Source organism: Trichechus manatus, unplaced genomic scaffold, assembly GCF_000243295.1.
Source record: "Trichechus manatus latirostris isolate Lorelei unplaced genomic scaffold, TriManLat1.0 scaffold00027, whole genome shotgun sequence".
Taxonomy (NCBI): Eukaryota; Metazoa; Chordata; class Mammalia; order Sirenia; family Trichechidae; genus Trichechus; species Trichechus manatus.
Window position 1 is genome coordinate 9311997 of NW_004443963.1, and position 14067 is coordinate 9326063.

General features: G+C 46.4%; 1 protein-coding gene across 1 annotated transcript in view; it reads left to right on the plus strand.

Moving 5' to 3' along the window:
• ABTB3 (ankyrin repeat and BTB domain containing 3) overlaps positions 1 to 14067 on the plus strand; it is a 397711-nt gene that overhangs the window by 237601 nt on the left and 146043 nt on the right. The gene's annotated exons all lie outside the window — the stretch shown is intronic.

Consider the following 14067-nt stretch of genomic DNA (forward strand, 5'->3'; position numbering starts at 1 on the left):
ATGGTATGAGGTCCCCCCACTCTCTGCTTGCTTTCCTTTCCTTTTGTCTCTTATAAGATAAAAGGTGGTGCAGGTCACACCTCAGGGAAACTCCTTTACATTGGATCAGGGATGTGACTTGAGCAAGGGTGTTACATCCCACCCTAATCCTCTTTAACCACAGGCAGAGATTATGATTTATAACACATAGGAAAATCACAAAATGGAGGACAACCACACAATACTGAGAATCATGGCCTAACCAAGTTGACACACATTTTTAGGGGACACAATTCAATCCATGACACTGCCTATGGATAAGGGTTCTTGTTTTCATTAGTTGCCATCGAGTCCATTCCCACTCATGGCGACCCCATGTGGGCAGAGTAGAACTGCTCCATAGGGTTTTCAAAGCTATGACCTCTCGGAAGCAGATAACCAGGCCTGTCTTCTCAGGCACCTCTGGGTGAATTCAAACCGCCAACCTATCAGCTAGTAGTTGAGCACTTAACTGTTTTCCCCACCCAGAGGTAGAGGTACAGTTAGTAATCAAAACTATTTTCATAAGGTTTCTGGTGCTTCACATATATTAATTGTAATCATTGCATCTTACTGCTCCCATTTTACAGATTGTGAAATTCAAGACTGAGTTTGCTAAAATGAATTGCCTAAAAGTGAAATTCCACCAAAAAGTGGCAGAGCTCAGATTCAAATCCCTACAATCTGGCGCCAAGACCCATGTGTTCCCCACCACCTCCACCTCAGTGCACAGAACTGTTGGCGAAGCCAAGGCAGGAGTCCCGAGAGAATCTTGGACCCTGGATTCTGCACCAACCAAATGAACAACAAGGGGATCTTAAATCTTCAGCCTGAGCCTCTGCCCAGAACTCCAGGCATGGCAACTCCCTTGAAGGTCTAATTGATGGCTTAAAACCAATGTGCTCAAATCTGAAGTCCCGACCTTCCCTGCCCCTCCTATGGTCTTTCCCATTTCTGCAAATGGCAGCTCCATTCTTCAGTTGCTCAGGCCAGAAGAGTTATTGCTGACTCCTCTCTCCTTCGTACATCCGCTCCATCAGCCAGCTCTATCAGGTCTCCTTCCAGTGCACCCAGAATCCCTCTAGTTCTCACTACCTCCACTCCTACCATTAGGGCCAGGGCATCATCCTTACCTGGGTAATTGCTTAGCCTCCTAACTGCTCTCCCTGCTCAGCACAGCAGCCACAGGGATCCATCTCAAGAGTATGTCAGATCACATTTCTCCTGTGTTCAGAACCCTCCACTGGCTCCCCATCCGACCCATGGGAAAAGCCAGTTGCTTACAGCACCCCCTTATCTCTCAGACATCATCTTCTACTTTCCTCTTGGCCACTGAACTCCAACCACTTTGGCCTCTTTGCTATTCCTTGAACATATGAGGATACCCCAGGACCTTTGCACTTACTGTTCCCTCTAACTGAAACACTGTTCCTCCAGATATCCACATGGCTTTCTCCCTCATTACCTTCAAGTCAAGTCTCACCCAAATGCTCGCTTCTCAATGAGGTCTTCCCTGACCTTTTTATTTAATATTTAACACCCAGAGGGCCCTCAGTCCCTTTCACTGCTTTACTTCTATCCCCAGCACTTATCACCCTGTGGCATACTCTATATAGTTTTTGTTTTTAAATAACGGATTATTGAGATGTAATTCACACACCATACAATTCATCTATTTAAAGTGTACAATCCAGTGGATTTTAGCATATTTACACAGTATGCAGCCATCACCGCAGTCAGTTTAAGAACATCTTTATCATCCCAACATGAAACCCCACACCCATTAGCAGTCACTTTCCTTCCCTTCCTCACCTTCAGTCACACTCTGTGTTTTAGTCATTTTTATTTTTTTAATGTCTATCACCTAACAGAACCCTGGTGGCACAGTGGTTAAGCAATCAGCTGCTAACCAAAAGGTCAGCGGTTCGAACCTATTAGCCACTCCAAGGGAGAAAGATGTACCAGTTTGCTTCCATAAAGATTTACAGCCTTGGAAATGCTATGAGGCAGTTCTACTCTGTCCTGTAGGGTGACTATGAGTTGGAATTGACTCAATGACAATAGGTTTTTTTTTTTTTTTGGTAATCTCTTCCTACTAGACTCTATGCTCCCTGAGTGCAGAGATATTTGTTTTGTTCACTGATAAAACCCCAGCACAAATAATACTGCCTGGCACGTAGTAGGCCCTCAGAAAATACATTGAAAGAATGAGTGGGTGGGTGGGTGGATGGATGGATGGATGAAAGAATGAGGCAGAAAGGTGGAGAGAAGGGAGAGATAGTCAGGGTCGGAATATTTCAAGTTTGGGCAATAATTTGCCATGCTTGGCCACCCCCTAATTCAGGGCTGTGCTCTCTAAGTCTGGCCAGCCAGAGGAAGATAAAACTGTATTTACTTATGATCCAACTGATTGTCAAACAGCTGAGCTGTGTATTAATTACTTCCTGATGGAATTGGAGCATTGATCTCAGAAATACCTGATTATGTAAAAATATGAATTGGTATTGAAATTTCAACAAGTACTGAGCTTTGAAAGGATTCAGGACTGAGAAAGGAATTGTTCCCAAAGGAATTCCCTGTACACCCAAGACAGGCATCCCCTGACATGGCATGCCCCCCTGGAAAGGGAAGCAGTAGCTGATTCAAGCCATAAGGGGTCCTTTTGGCCTCTAACCAGTTGTCGTTGAGTCAGTTTCAACTCAAAGTGACCATATATGTGTCAGAGTGGAACTCTGATCCATAGGGTTTTCATGGGCTGATTTTTCAGAAGTAGATCACCAGGCCTTTCTTTGGAGGAACCTTTGTGTAAACACACACCCAACCTTTCTGTTAGCAGCTGCCCTCCTTAACTGTTTGCACCACCCAGGGGCTGCTTTTGATCTGTAGAGAGATACTTTCCTGTCACCTGAATTTGGAAACTACACTTTCATTTGCTTCAAGCCCCTGAAGGCCCCAGATAAGCAGTACCTGCCTCAGGGTCTTCCAACTACGAGTCGTACAGTCGTGCTTAAACTTTTTGGTGCCACAGACCCCTTTGGCCATCTGGTAAAGCCTATGGACTCTGTCTCAAGATAATAATTTTAAATGCATAAAATAAAGTGCATAGAATTACAAAGGAAGCCAAGTACATGTAAATTCACTTATGAAAACATTTTTCATCCAAACTGTGGTATAGTATATAATTTTTATTAACACATTGCATAACAGGATCTAGCAGCAGCTCTGATGACCCCGGGATTTTGAAGCAGTGATGAGTGTGAATGGTGTTTTGAGATGTCTACAACAGCTGTATCAGGATAAGGAATCCTCTGCATTTTAACGAGCTCCCATGGGATTCAGATGCAGAGGGTGCGCGCAAGCAGCACTCTTGGGAAAACACCACTGTGTTAAGAAATGCTACAACATGGGGGTCTTAGCTAATTTCCAGGGTGTGCCCATGTCCCATGGTGACTTAGGATCTTCCTGAAATGGAGTTGGGGCATGTTTGCATGGGCATGACCAGGAAGGGGCTCCCACACTGGGGGCCCACACACTCTCCTCTGGGGTCTCAAAGGTTGGTCCTGGTTCTTCATGGTCCCTCCCAGCCTCTGCCACCTGGGCTGCGGCTCTACTTAATTCTGACACTCTCTTAGAAGAACGGAGTCCCTGGGTGGTGCAAACAGTTAAGGACTTAGTTACTAACCTAGAGTTTGGCAATTCAAACCCACCCAGAGGTGCCTTGGAAGAAAGGCCTGGTGATCTACTTCTGAAAAACCAGCCATTGAAAACCCTATGGAGCACAGTTCTATTCTGACACACCTGGGGTCTCCATGAGTCAGAATCGACTCCACAGCAACTGATTTGGTTTGTTGGGTTTTTCTGGTGGGGTGGGGAGAGTAGGGGGGTTCTTCAAAGAAAGGATTTGCTAAACAAGTCAGCATTTCACCTAAGCAGGCAGCCACTGGAGCAGTTTGCCACATAAACTGCTTTTAAGGACCATTTGCTCTGTAAATTAAACAATGTCCTTGTCTATGAATGTTGACTTTTGCATATGAATTGTTGGCACACAAATGGATGTTGCTAATTATGGATGGGTTTTGTATGCACATTAAGTCAGCCTGGTAGAACTTGTGCGTGGAAGCAGTTTGATAAGTCACATTGGCCGCAGAAGGTAATAATGTTGCCGTCTTTGCTGATCTGCCTGTCATTTAGACTAGCTTGCTCTGTGGTCTGAATCAATATTGCCTTGCTCTCTCTGTGTATGAAGAGAGGCTGTTCTTCATATTCAAAGGCTACTCTGTCAATGTGAATTCTAGAAACCGCTGTTTTTCCAGCAAAGGTGAGACAAGAGGGTTTGTCCTGAGCTATTCCGACTCTTCTTGAAACAGGGAGCTGGCTGGTCAGAGTGAGGGACCAGCCTCTGACCAGGGCCTCCTTTATAGCTAGTAGTAGTAGTAACAATACAGTAATAGCAGTTGATGTTCACTGAACTAGGGTACCGTGTTAAAAGCTTCACATGAATTATTTCTAATATACTATGATTATCCCCATTTTATGATATGGGAGTGGAGGCAAGAGAAGGGTAAACAGTTTGTCCAAGATCAAACACCCAGTGAGCTGAAGGGCTGAGATTTGAACTCAGGCTTTTTAAGGTAAAGCTTTCATACATACTGGCTAGAAAATACTCTCTCCAGGGAAGGCCAGAAGATGTTTCACTCAAGGCCTGAGCGTGCCACTGTCAGATCAGAGTGTTGGTCAGGTCTGTGTACTCTCCAGCTCTGAGGATATGCGATTTGCTCCACAGGGTGTATTGTGAAGTGATCTCCTCTCAACTAAACTACAGACATGAAAATTCACAAAGGTTACCAAGTACTTCACTGAGTATCTAGATTCGGGACCTCCCCTGCAGCTGGGCTTCCTCCCTGTAATCCCCACCTATTTCCTCAGGTAGATAGATAGATAGGTAAAAACCAGAAAACCAAACCCATTGCCTTCGAGTCAATTCTGACTCATAGCAACCCTAATGAGAGATAGCTGCTATCAAATCAGCTCCAACTCATGGCGACCTTATGTACGACAGAACAAAATGTCGCCTGGTCCTCCGTCATCCTCACAATCACCGGCATATTTGAGTCCATCGTTGCGACATTGTGCCAACTCATCTCACTGAGGGTCTGTCTCCTTTGCTCTCACGGGCCCTCTACTTCACCAAACATGATGTCCTCCTCCAGCGATTGATCCCTCCTGATGACATGTCCAAAGCAAGCAAGTTGTACAGTGTTGTGTTGTGATCCATAAGGTTTTCATTGGCTGATTTTCAGCCAGGCCTTTCTTCCTAGTCTTAGTCTGGAAGCTCTGCTGAAACCTATCCACCATGGGTGACCCTGCTGGTATTTAAAATACCAGTGACATAGCTTCCAGCATCATAGCAACACCAAAGCCACCACAGTAAAACAAACTGACAGATGAGTGGTGGATGTCCTCAGGACATCATATTAAAGCCCAGAACTGCCTTGGTGCACCGGGAGGTCCAGAGCATTCTCTTTGTCCAGGCTGCTATGGCTGGAGGTAAAAATACATCCACAATTTCTGCAGCACCTACTGTATGCCAAGTGCTTTAAATACATGAAAGGTAAATATTATTATTCCCATTTCTCAGATAGGAAAACTGAGACTTAGGAAGAATAAATCTCTGGCCCAGGGCCACACAGCTAGTAAGTGGCAGAGTCATAATTCAAACCCAGTTTTTTTCTTGTCCCACTCTGCTGTGTCCAGTTCAGCTTTGTATTCTCAGCACTGAACACACCTCCCACAGCTCAGGAAATTCCTGTTAAATGTCAAATGAATGAATTAATGGCCCAAAGTAAATTAGTCTGTGAAACAAAAATGAACAGAATCCTCCAGGTCAGTGAAACCCCAGTCAACTATTAAATTTTCTACTGAATTGAATTTTGAACACAAGGATCTAGAACTGAACTTTTAAATCTTCTAAAATTGGGGTATCACAAAGTCTGGTAATTCTTTTGCCTTGAGCCTCAGGAAATATGCAAGGCAATGCATGCAGAAATTCACAAGGCAATGCCCTTAACTTTACAGCTGACTTAGCGTCTGGCAGGGCAGTCCAGGTCTCCTTCCCTAAACCAGTGAGTAAGCCTAGGGAAGCCAGTCGCCTGTCTCCCCCACCGAGGCCATGGAGAAAGCAGAAACCTCAGGTTATCTCATTTTTGGATCAAATCAACTCTGCAGTTGGTCCTATACAACCCATATTTGCATTGTCCTCCGAGATCTTGTCTCACCTCTTCTGCCATCACCCCAGCCTTGCCCTCAAGTTCCCAATTAAACTCCCATCTGACAGTTGTTAATTATGGTGTTGCTTTCTGTTGCTTAAAGGAGGAAAAAAAATGAGGGCTTCATAGTAAAATGCCTCTTCTTGTTGTCTTTTCACACTGGCCTGTGAACTTGTTGTTCCCACTAAATGAGGTAACCAAATGGGGTTTTAATTTACAATTGTGCCTGAAAAGGGTTTCTGGGTTATCTCTCCTCAATGTCACTAAATATACAGCCCTTATCACTTGAACAAGGGGCTTTCTCTCCTTGTTTGAAATGCCTGTGGGCAGTTTTCAGAGTCCTTCTCCCTCTAGTCCCTAGAGTGTACCTGTGACCCTCACAGGTGGCAGAGTGGCCACTGGCCTCTTGGTAGTTTCTTGAACACTTCACTCACGCTTCCACCCCAGGGCCTTTGCACCTGCTGTTCCTGCTGCCTGGCAGGCTCCTCCCCTGATATTCACAAGGCTCCTCCCTCACTTCATCCAGGCCTCTGTTCATCTGTCATCTCCTCAGAGAGGCCCTCCGTGACTGTTCTTCATCGACCCTGCCCCCTACCACCACTCTGTACACCCTTTCCTGCTTTAATTTTTTCATAGTGCTTATTGCCACTTGACATGTTATATGTTTATTTGTTCATCATCTGTCTCTGACGCCAAAACTAAATCCCATAAGAGCTGGGACTTTGTTTGTGAACATCACTGTATCCCCAGTGCCTAGAACAGTGCCTGGCACAAAATTGTTGTTGTGTACGTCGAGTCGATCCTGACTCATAGAGACCCCATAGGTCAGAGTAGAAATACCCCATAGGGTTTCCTAGCTGTAATCTTTATGGGAACAGATCCTCAGGTCTTTTCTCCCTCAGAGTGCCTGGTGGGTTCGAACAATCGACCTTTCAATTAGTAGCTGAGCACTTAACCATGGCTCCTGGCACACATTAGGACTCAATACATATTTGATGAATCAATTAATGAATGAATAATAAGTTTCCCACTGAACCCAAGAGTTCAGCCTTCCTTCAGTTTGAATTTGAAGTTCTTGTTCCATCTTTGTCCCTCCATCTCCCCTTCTCCTAGGAAACAAATCTCCCCTTATCTGTGGTCATTTTTTTCTTTATTTTTCAAGGGGAGGGGTTTTGGTGGGATGAGTTAAACAGCAGATTATGAAACTGGAAAGCCTTGGTTTTCTCATCCATGCTGTGTGACTTAGGACAAGTGACTTGGTCACTCTGATCTCCAATTTTCTATCTGTGAAATGAGTGTGATAATACCACCTCCCCCAAGGTTGTTGGGAGGTTTTAAGAACGTATTAGAGTTAATGATAGTTGGCTGTGGGTGAAAGGAAGAGAAGGGGAGGAAGCATAGGTGCTGGCTCAGGGTAGGTTTGGTCAGAAGGAGCCCAGCGTTGGGACATGTGACACTTTGTCCCTGGGTGGTAACAGCTGGCACGCAGGAGCTGATGGTCTAGTGGAGGCCGCACAGATAAGCCTGCATCAGGCAGGTTACAGCAGCGTTGCCCAAAGGATGGCAGAGAAGACGATTGTAGATGATACATAATAGAGTTTTCTACTTTTAAGTGCTATTTGTACTTTTATGAGTATTAGAAAAATATTGGTTTTCCATTTATGGCAATGATATGAAGTTTCCCTTTAAAATGAATTTATTTATGTGAGAGAATGAGCCAATTTAGAGAAAAAATATTAGGTAAATAAATTGTACCAGTGGCAAAAGGAAATGAGAGACGTTATGATGGTGATTCCCAAGTGGCTAATATTTGGGAAACATGGTTATTAGTGGCTTTTCACGCAAGCTCCTGGAACCAAACTCCAGTTGCTCCAACTCAGGGCAACTGGTGACGAGTGGATTTGCTGCGTTGGGTTAATGACAGCGAGAGGGGAAGGCAGGATGTAGCACTTGTATAGAGCAGGGTTTGAAATGGAGCTCTAGTGCTTGCAGGAATCCCAGTGCCAATCCCATCTTCCAAGCCCATTCCTCCTCGGAGATATCCTTGGGGCCTCAAGGAGCTAGGCTGATGATAATGATGGTGGTGGTGATGACGTTGATGCTGACGGTGGTAGTGATGATGATGGTGCTGATGATGGTGATGATGATGATGGTGGTAATAAGTGATGATGATGGTAGTGATGATGATGGTGGTAGTGGTGATGTGATGATGGTAGTGATGATGCTGATGATGGTGGTAGTGCTGATGGTGGTGGTGATGGTAGTGATGATGGTGATAATTCAAGGAAGGAGAGTAGCGTTGAATGCTTATTAAGCACATAGAATGCGCAAGATCCTGTGCCAAGTTCTTTAAGTGCTTTAGTGCTTTATATGCATTGCCTCATTTAATACTATGAGGTAGGTACTGCTATTCTCCCCACTTTACACATGAAGAAACCAAGGTTAAGTACTTTACATAGATTATTCGTTTAATCCACACAACAAATCCATAAGGCCATAATCATCCCAATTTAGAGAGAGATTAAATAACTCAGCCAGTGTCACACAGCTAGTTAGTGGCAGACTGAAGGCTCAGACTCCAGCACCCTGCATCCAGAGAGCATGCTCCTAACCAGCATAATACACTGCCCCTCCAAGAATAGAACCATGAATGAGACATGGTCTCTGCTCTTGAAGCGCAGAGTCCAGTAAGGGGAAGCAGACATGTGGACGAGTAACTTGGAGACACGTCAAAATTAAATGAGTAATGTTCGACTGTATTAGCAGGTGTTGCAGTATACACAAGGGAAGGGGGAATTGATTTTGACCAGAGGTATTCTGGAGGGCTCCGTGGAAGAGATGGCATTTGGTCACAGCCTTGAAAGTTTTCAGTAGTTGGGACAATGCAGGAAAGGGCAAACCAAGGTGAGAGAACAGCGTGAACAAAAGCAGGGAACTTGGAAATGCAAGGTGAGCTGAATGATGCTCTGAGGAGACAATTAGCACAAACAAGGCAAAAGGCACCCACCTGCCAGGCTTCCCAGAGCCCCGGGGAACAGAAGGCGCGGTGTAGGGGCCCATTCCTTTGGATTTTTCTTGTTTTGAAATTTTTAGTGGGACTCTTTGAGAGAGACAAATGGAAAAATGAGCATACTCCAGCCTGACCCTAGATGGAAAGTACAAGAAAGTAAATCCAGCTCAATAAGCTTATTTTTCTGACACTACAAGTCACACATGCCATAGTTCAAAATTCAGAAACTACAGAAAAGTTGGAAGGAGATGTTGCCTGTAATCTCACTAGGCAAAGAAATCCTTGGTCAACACTTTGATACATTTTTTTTCCTGGTATTTACTTAGTGCATAGTTTTTAATAACATAATCCTGATCACACTGTATACGATTTTGAATTCTGCTTTTTTTTTTTTTTCCCACTTAACATTTTAACTCTGGGGTTTTTTTTCCATGATATTCCAGCTCTGCATAAACGTATTTAATGGCTGCGTTAAGTCTGTTATCACATGGATGTACCAGAGTTTATTTAACCACTGTCTTTCATTTGGACGTTTATTTCTTTCTCAAATTTTGGATCCTGTAAATAAGGTGTGGGTGAAAATCCTTGAGCATGGAGATTTTGCTGTATTTAGAATTCTTAACATTGGGACAGATTCCCAGAAACGGAATTACCGAATCAAGGGTTAGGAGCATTCATTAACACCTTTGCCAAATTGCTTCAAGATGGACTTAGAGCTGGCCGAGGCTGTGGTGGGCTGCCTCTAAAGGAAGGACTCAGAACAATTGCCGGGGGGCGGCCGGCGGCGGGGGGGGGGGTCCAATAGCACCAGCATTAGAAACAAACAGCCCCAAGTTGGAATCTTCCTTCTTTATGCTAGTAGCATCCCATCCCCCAGATGTGTCAACCAAAAATGTCTGCAGACATTGCCCAATGTCCCCTGGGAGGCACAATCTCCCCAGCTGAGAATCACTGCTGTGAAATTGAGGTAATATGAACACACACCTTATAGAGCACCGTGGGGACTAGAAACAATGGATGTTAGGTGCTTTTTCACAGTGGGTGGTGCAAGCAGCTTGCAATCAGCTTCTAACAAAAGGTTGGTGGTTCGAACTCACCCAGCAGCTCCATAGAAAAAGACGTGATCAACTACTTCTATAAAGATAACAGCCAAGAAAACCCTATGGAGCAGTCCTACTCTGTAACACATGGGTTGCCATGAGGCAGAATCAACTCAATGGCAATGGGTTTGGTTTTGTTTGGCACAGGTAGGTGCTCATTGAACCCTGGTGGCAGTTTGAACCCACCCAGCAGCTCCATGGGAGAAAGACCTAGCAAACTGCTTCCCTAAAGATTACAGCCAAGAAAACTCTATGGAGCATTTCTGCTCTGTCACATGGGGTCACTATAAGTCGGAATCGACTTGACGACTCTCAACAACAACAATAGGTGCTCAATAAATGACAGTTGTTGCTATTGTCGATAACACTAGGGACAATAATGGTTCCCACTGCTGGATGCTACAGAGAAGACTCCTGGGAAGACAGACTGACTTAGTCAGAGGCCATCCCACCTTGAGGGTTCTCTGGGTCTTTGACCCTTTGGCCAAGCCTCCAGCCGTTTCCTGTCCCTGGCCTTCCAGTGATCACCGTAGGGCAGGCCTGCTGTGTAAAAACAGTTGTTTCTCAGCTCTTCCTGATAGGTGTGGCTGGAGCCTCTCTCCCTTTGCCTTTCCCTGTGCTCTGTCTTGCTGACTCTGAGGGTGCTTGCAGTATAGCCTTTCTTATGGAGGACGGTGGGGGTTGAGGCAGGTCAGTTAAAGGGAAGTTCAAGTCCCACAACCTGCACCTCCCTCGGGGCAAGGGAGGCTCCCCAGCAGTGTTTCTCAGGCCCTGCCCCCTAGGTGCAAACTCCTGGGCACCCAGCCCCTCTGCAGAGTTCACCTAGCAATTTCCAGAGTCCCCAGGAGGCATCTCACGTGTCACCACCACTTCTCCCTGCCCTGAGGCTGTGGCCCAGCTTGGGTCTTCCTGCTGCCTGAAACTGTAGCCACCCAAACCTGCACGAAGCCCCAGACTTTGCTCCTGCCTGTGGCCGAGGCTACCTTTGAGGACCCTGATGTCCTAGCCAAGGGCAGTGTCTCCAGTCCTTCCCAAAGCTGCTGGCCATCGGCCGCGCCTCCCACTGCCTCTGCGGCTCTTCCCACATCTGTACCCACCAAGGATGCTGATGCCACCAGATGCCACTTAACGATGTGCTAAGTTGCTCTGCCAAAAGTCTGAGTGTGCCAAAGCTGGCCATGATCTCGGAGCTGTTAATGTGTTAGTGCTGCCACTGTGAATGAAGACCCCCACCCCGTCCTTTTCCAGCCTCACAGAGGCATTGTGGTGTAATGGTCAAGCACGTGCTTTCTAGTGCCAAGTGGCAGCAGGAGGAAACCCCGTTCTTGCTCTTAATGGCAGTGTGATTTTGGTTAAATTGCTTAACTGATCGGTGCTTCAGTTTCCTCATTTGTAAAATGGATATGCCATCAGGACCTACCTCACTGGGGTACTGAGGCAGTTAAGTGGGTGTCATACATATAAAGCTCTTGGAACAGCCCTGGCACTGAGGGCATATTAACCGGTAAGCAAGGTACTCACAGGCTTACATTCAGCATGGTTTCCACACGGTGAAATTGTGCACTACAGATTGGTCAATAAACACAAGTCAGCCCATGTGTACCTTGCTTATTGGGCAGTCCGTCCCTGCCTGGCACACTGTGAAGTGCTAGATGTGTGTTTGCTGTTATCTGCCGTAGCCTCATCCCAGGGCCCCCGGGGCCTCTAAGCGGAGTTGCCGGGCCTCCTGATCCTTTTCACAGCTTTCAGGGTGAAACTCTTTCAGCTCTGCCAGGTGCTGGCCTGGAGGGCTGATCTAAGCGATTGTGCTTCTGCTGATTTCCTAATCGCCCTTCCAGGCTTACATCCTTGTTGAGTTACTCTTCTGCCCCTCCAGGCTCTCTTCCATGAGGGTGATTGATCTTCCCAGAGCCTCCTTGGTCACTTAGGTCAATGACTCACCAGCTACCCCTTCCCTTCCAGACGGCCACCAAGGGGTCGGACTCTGAGAGTCCCAAGCTAAGAACTCTGCTCCATCAGCAGAGGCTGACCAGCCTCCTGAGCCCCCTACCCCACTGAGCCCACTGCACCCTGGAATCCACAATGGCACATACTTTGGGAGGCTTTGGGGTTTGGGCCTAGGACTCTTCATTAGAGTCTTCCAAGGGCAGTACCCAGAGGCAGAGTCTAGATCTGTGCCTTCCTGAACGCACTGTGGTGTCATAATTAAGAACATCAGCCCTGGAACCCGGGTTGGGATCAGAGCCTGCACTCACTACCTGAGTGACACTTGGGCAAGGTCGTGCCTCTCTCGATCTTCCCATCTCTGAAATGGATGTGCTCATGCCTGTCCCACATGGTTCTCATATAAACTGAATCAGAAGATGTCTCTAAGTGCCTGAGTCAGGTAGATGCTTAGTATGTCATGGCCCCTACCTCTGCAGCCTCCACTCCTGGGGAAACGCCAAGCATAGTCGTCATGCCTGGTCCCACCCCAGACCTCCCATCTTTGTGTTTTCCCCTTGGTTTCTTCTCAATGTTTACAGACTGGAAACTCTTCTTTTAGCCAATAATTGGAGATGCCCCTTACTATGTTAGATGGATGTGGGTGGCTAGAGGCAGATCCAGCTTCCTTTTTGTCTCCCTCCCAGGGAGTGAGGTCCCTAAAAGATGAGAGAGTGGAGAGAAGAGGGAAGCCGCAGCTAAGGATCTAGATGCCCCCCACAGGATGCCTGGAGTGAGCATCTTGGTAGCATAGATTCCGAAGAAAAGTCAGCCCCAGCAACAAAGCAGCCCTGGGTGCTGGCAGCACTGTCCCTTCATGTCCCAGTCACCCAACCTGTTGGTCTCACCTTCCAGAGAAGGAGGAGCCAGACAGACAGGCCAAGAGAACGGCTTATTTACTGCCAACGATGTGCCAGGCATTTAACACTACACTTTCCATTTAACCCTTACAGCCACCTGAGAGGTGGGTGTTATTTCCTCACCCGAGAGGTTAAGTGATAAGGCATCGGTGGTTCAGTGGTAGAGTTCTTGCCTTCCATGTGGGAGACCCGGCTTCGATTCCAGGTCAACGCACCTCATGCACAGTCACCACCCATCTGTCAGCGGAGGCTTGTGTGTTGCTATGATGCCAAACAGGTTTCAGTGGAGCTTCTAGACTAAGACTAAGAAGAAAGGCCTGGTGATCTACTTCAGAAAATCAGCCAAGGAAAACCCTTATGGATCATAACGGTCCAATCCACAACCAATTATGGGAATGGTGCAGGACCGGGCAGCATTTCTTTCCATGGTGCATGGAGTCACCATGAGTCAGGGGCCAACTCAGCAGCAACTAACAACAACAGGTGGTTAAGTGACTCACTCATGTCTGCACATCATGAGTTCCTGCTGTTGCAGGAAAAACTGACGAGGAAAAAGGCATTCTAACACAGCGCCCTAAATGCTGTGACAGGGAAAGTACTGTGTGGTAACTAACGACAGGGGAGAAGGAGAGGCTCCAGGGGGTTTCCTGGAGGAGTTAATATAAACTGATAACCCGGAGAATCAGTAGGAGTAACCTGGAGAAGAGGAGGAAGAGTTTGTTCTGGATAGAGGAAATAGCATATGCAAAGGCTCAGAGACGAGAGAGAGCACAGCTCTTTCTTATGACTGCAAGTAGGACAGTCAGGCTACAGCAACAGATATGACAGAG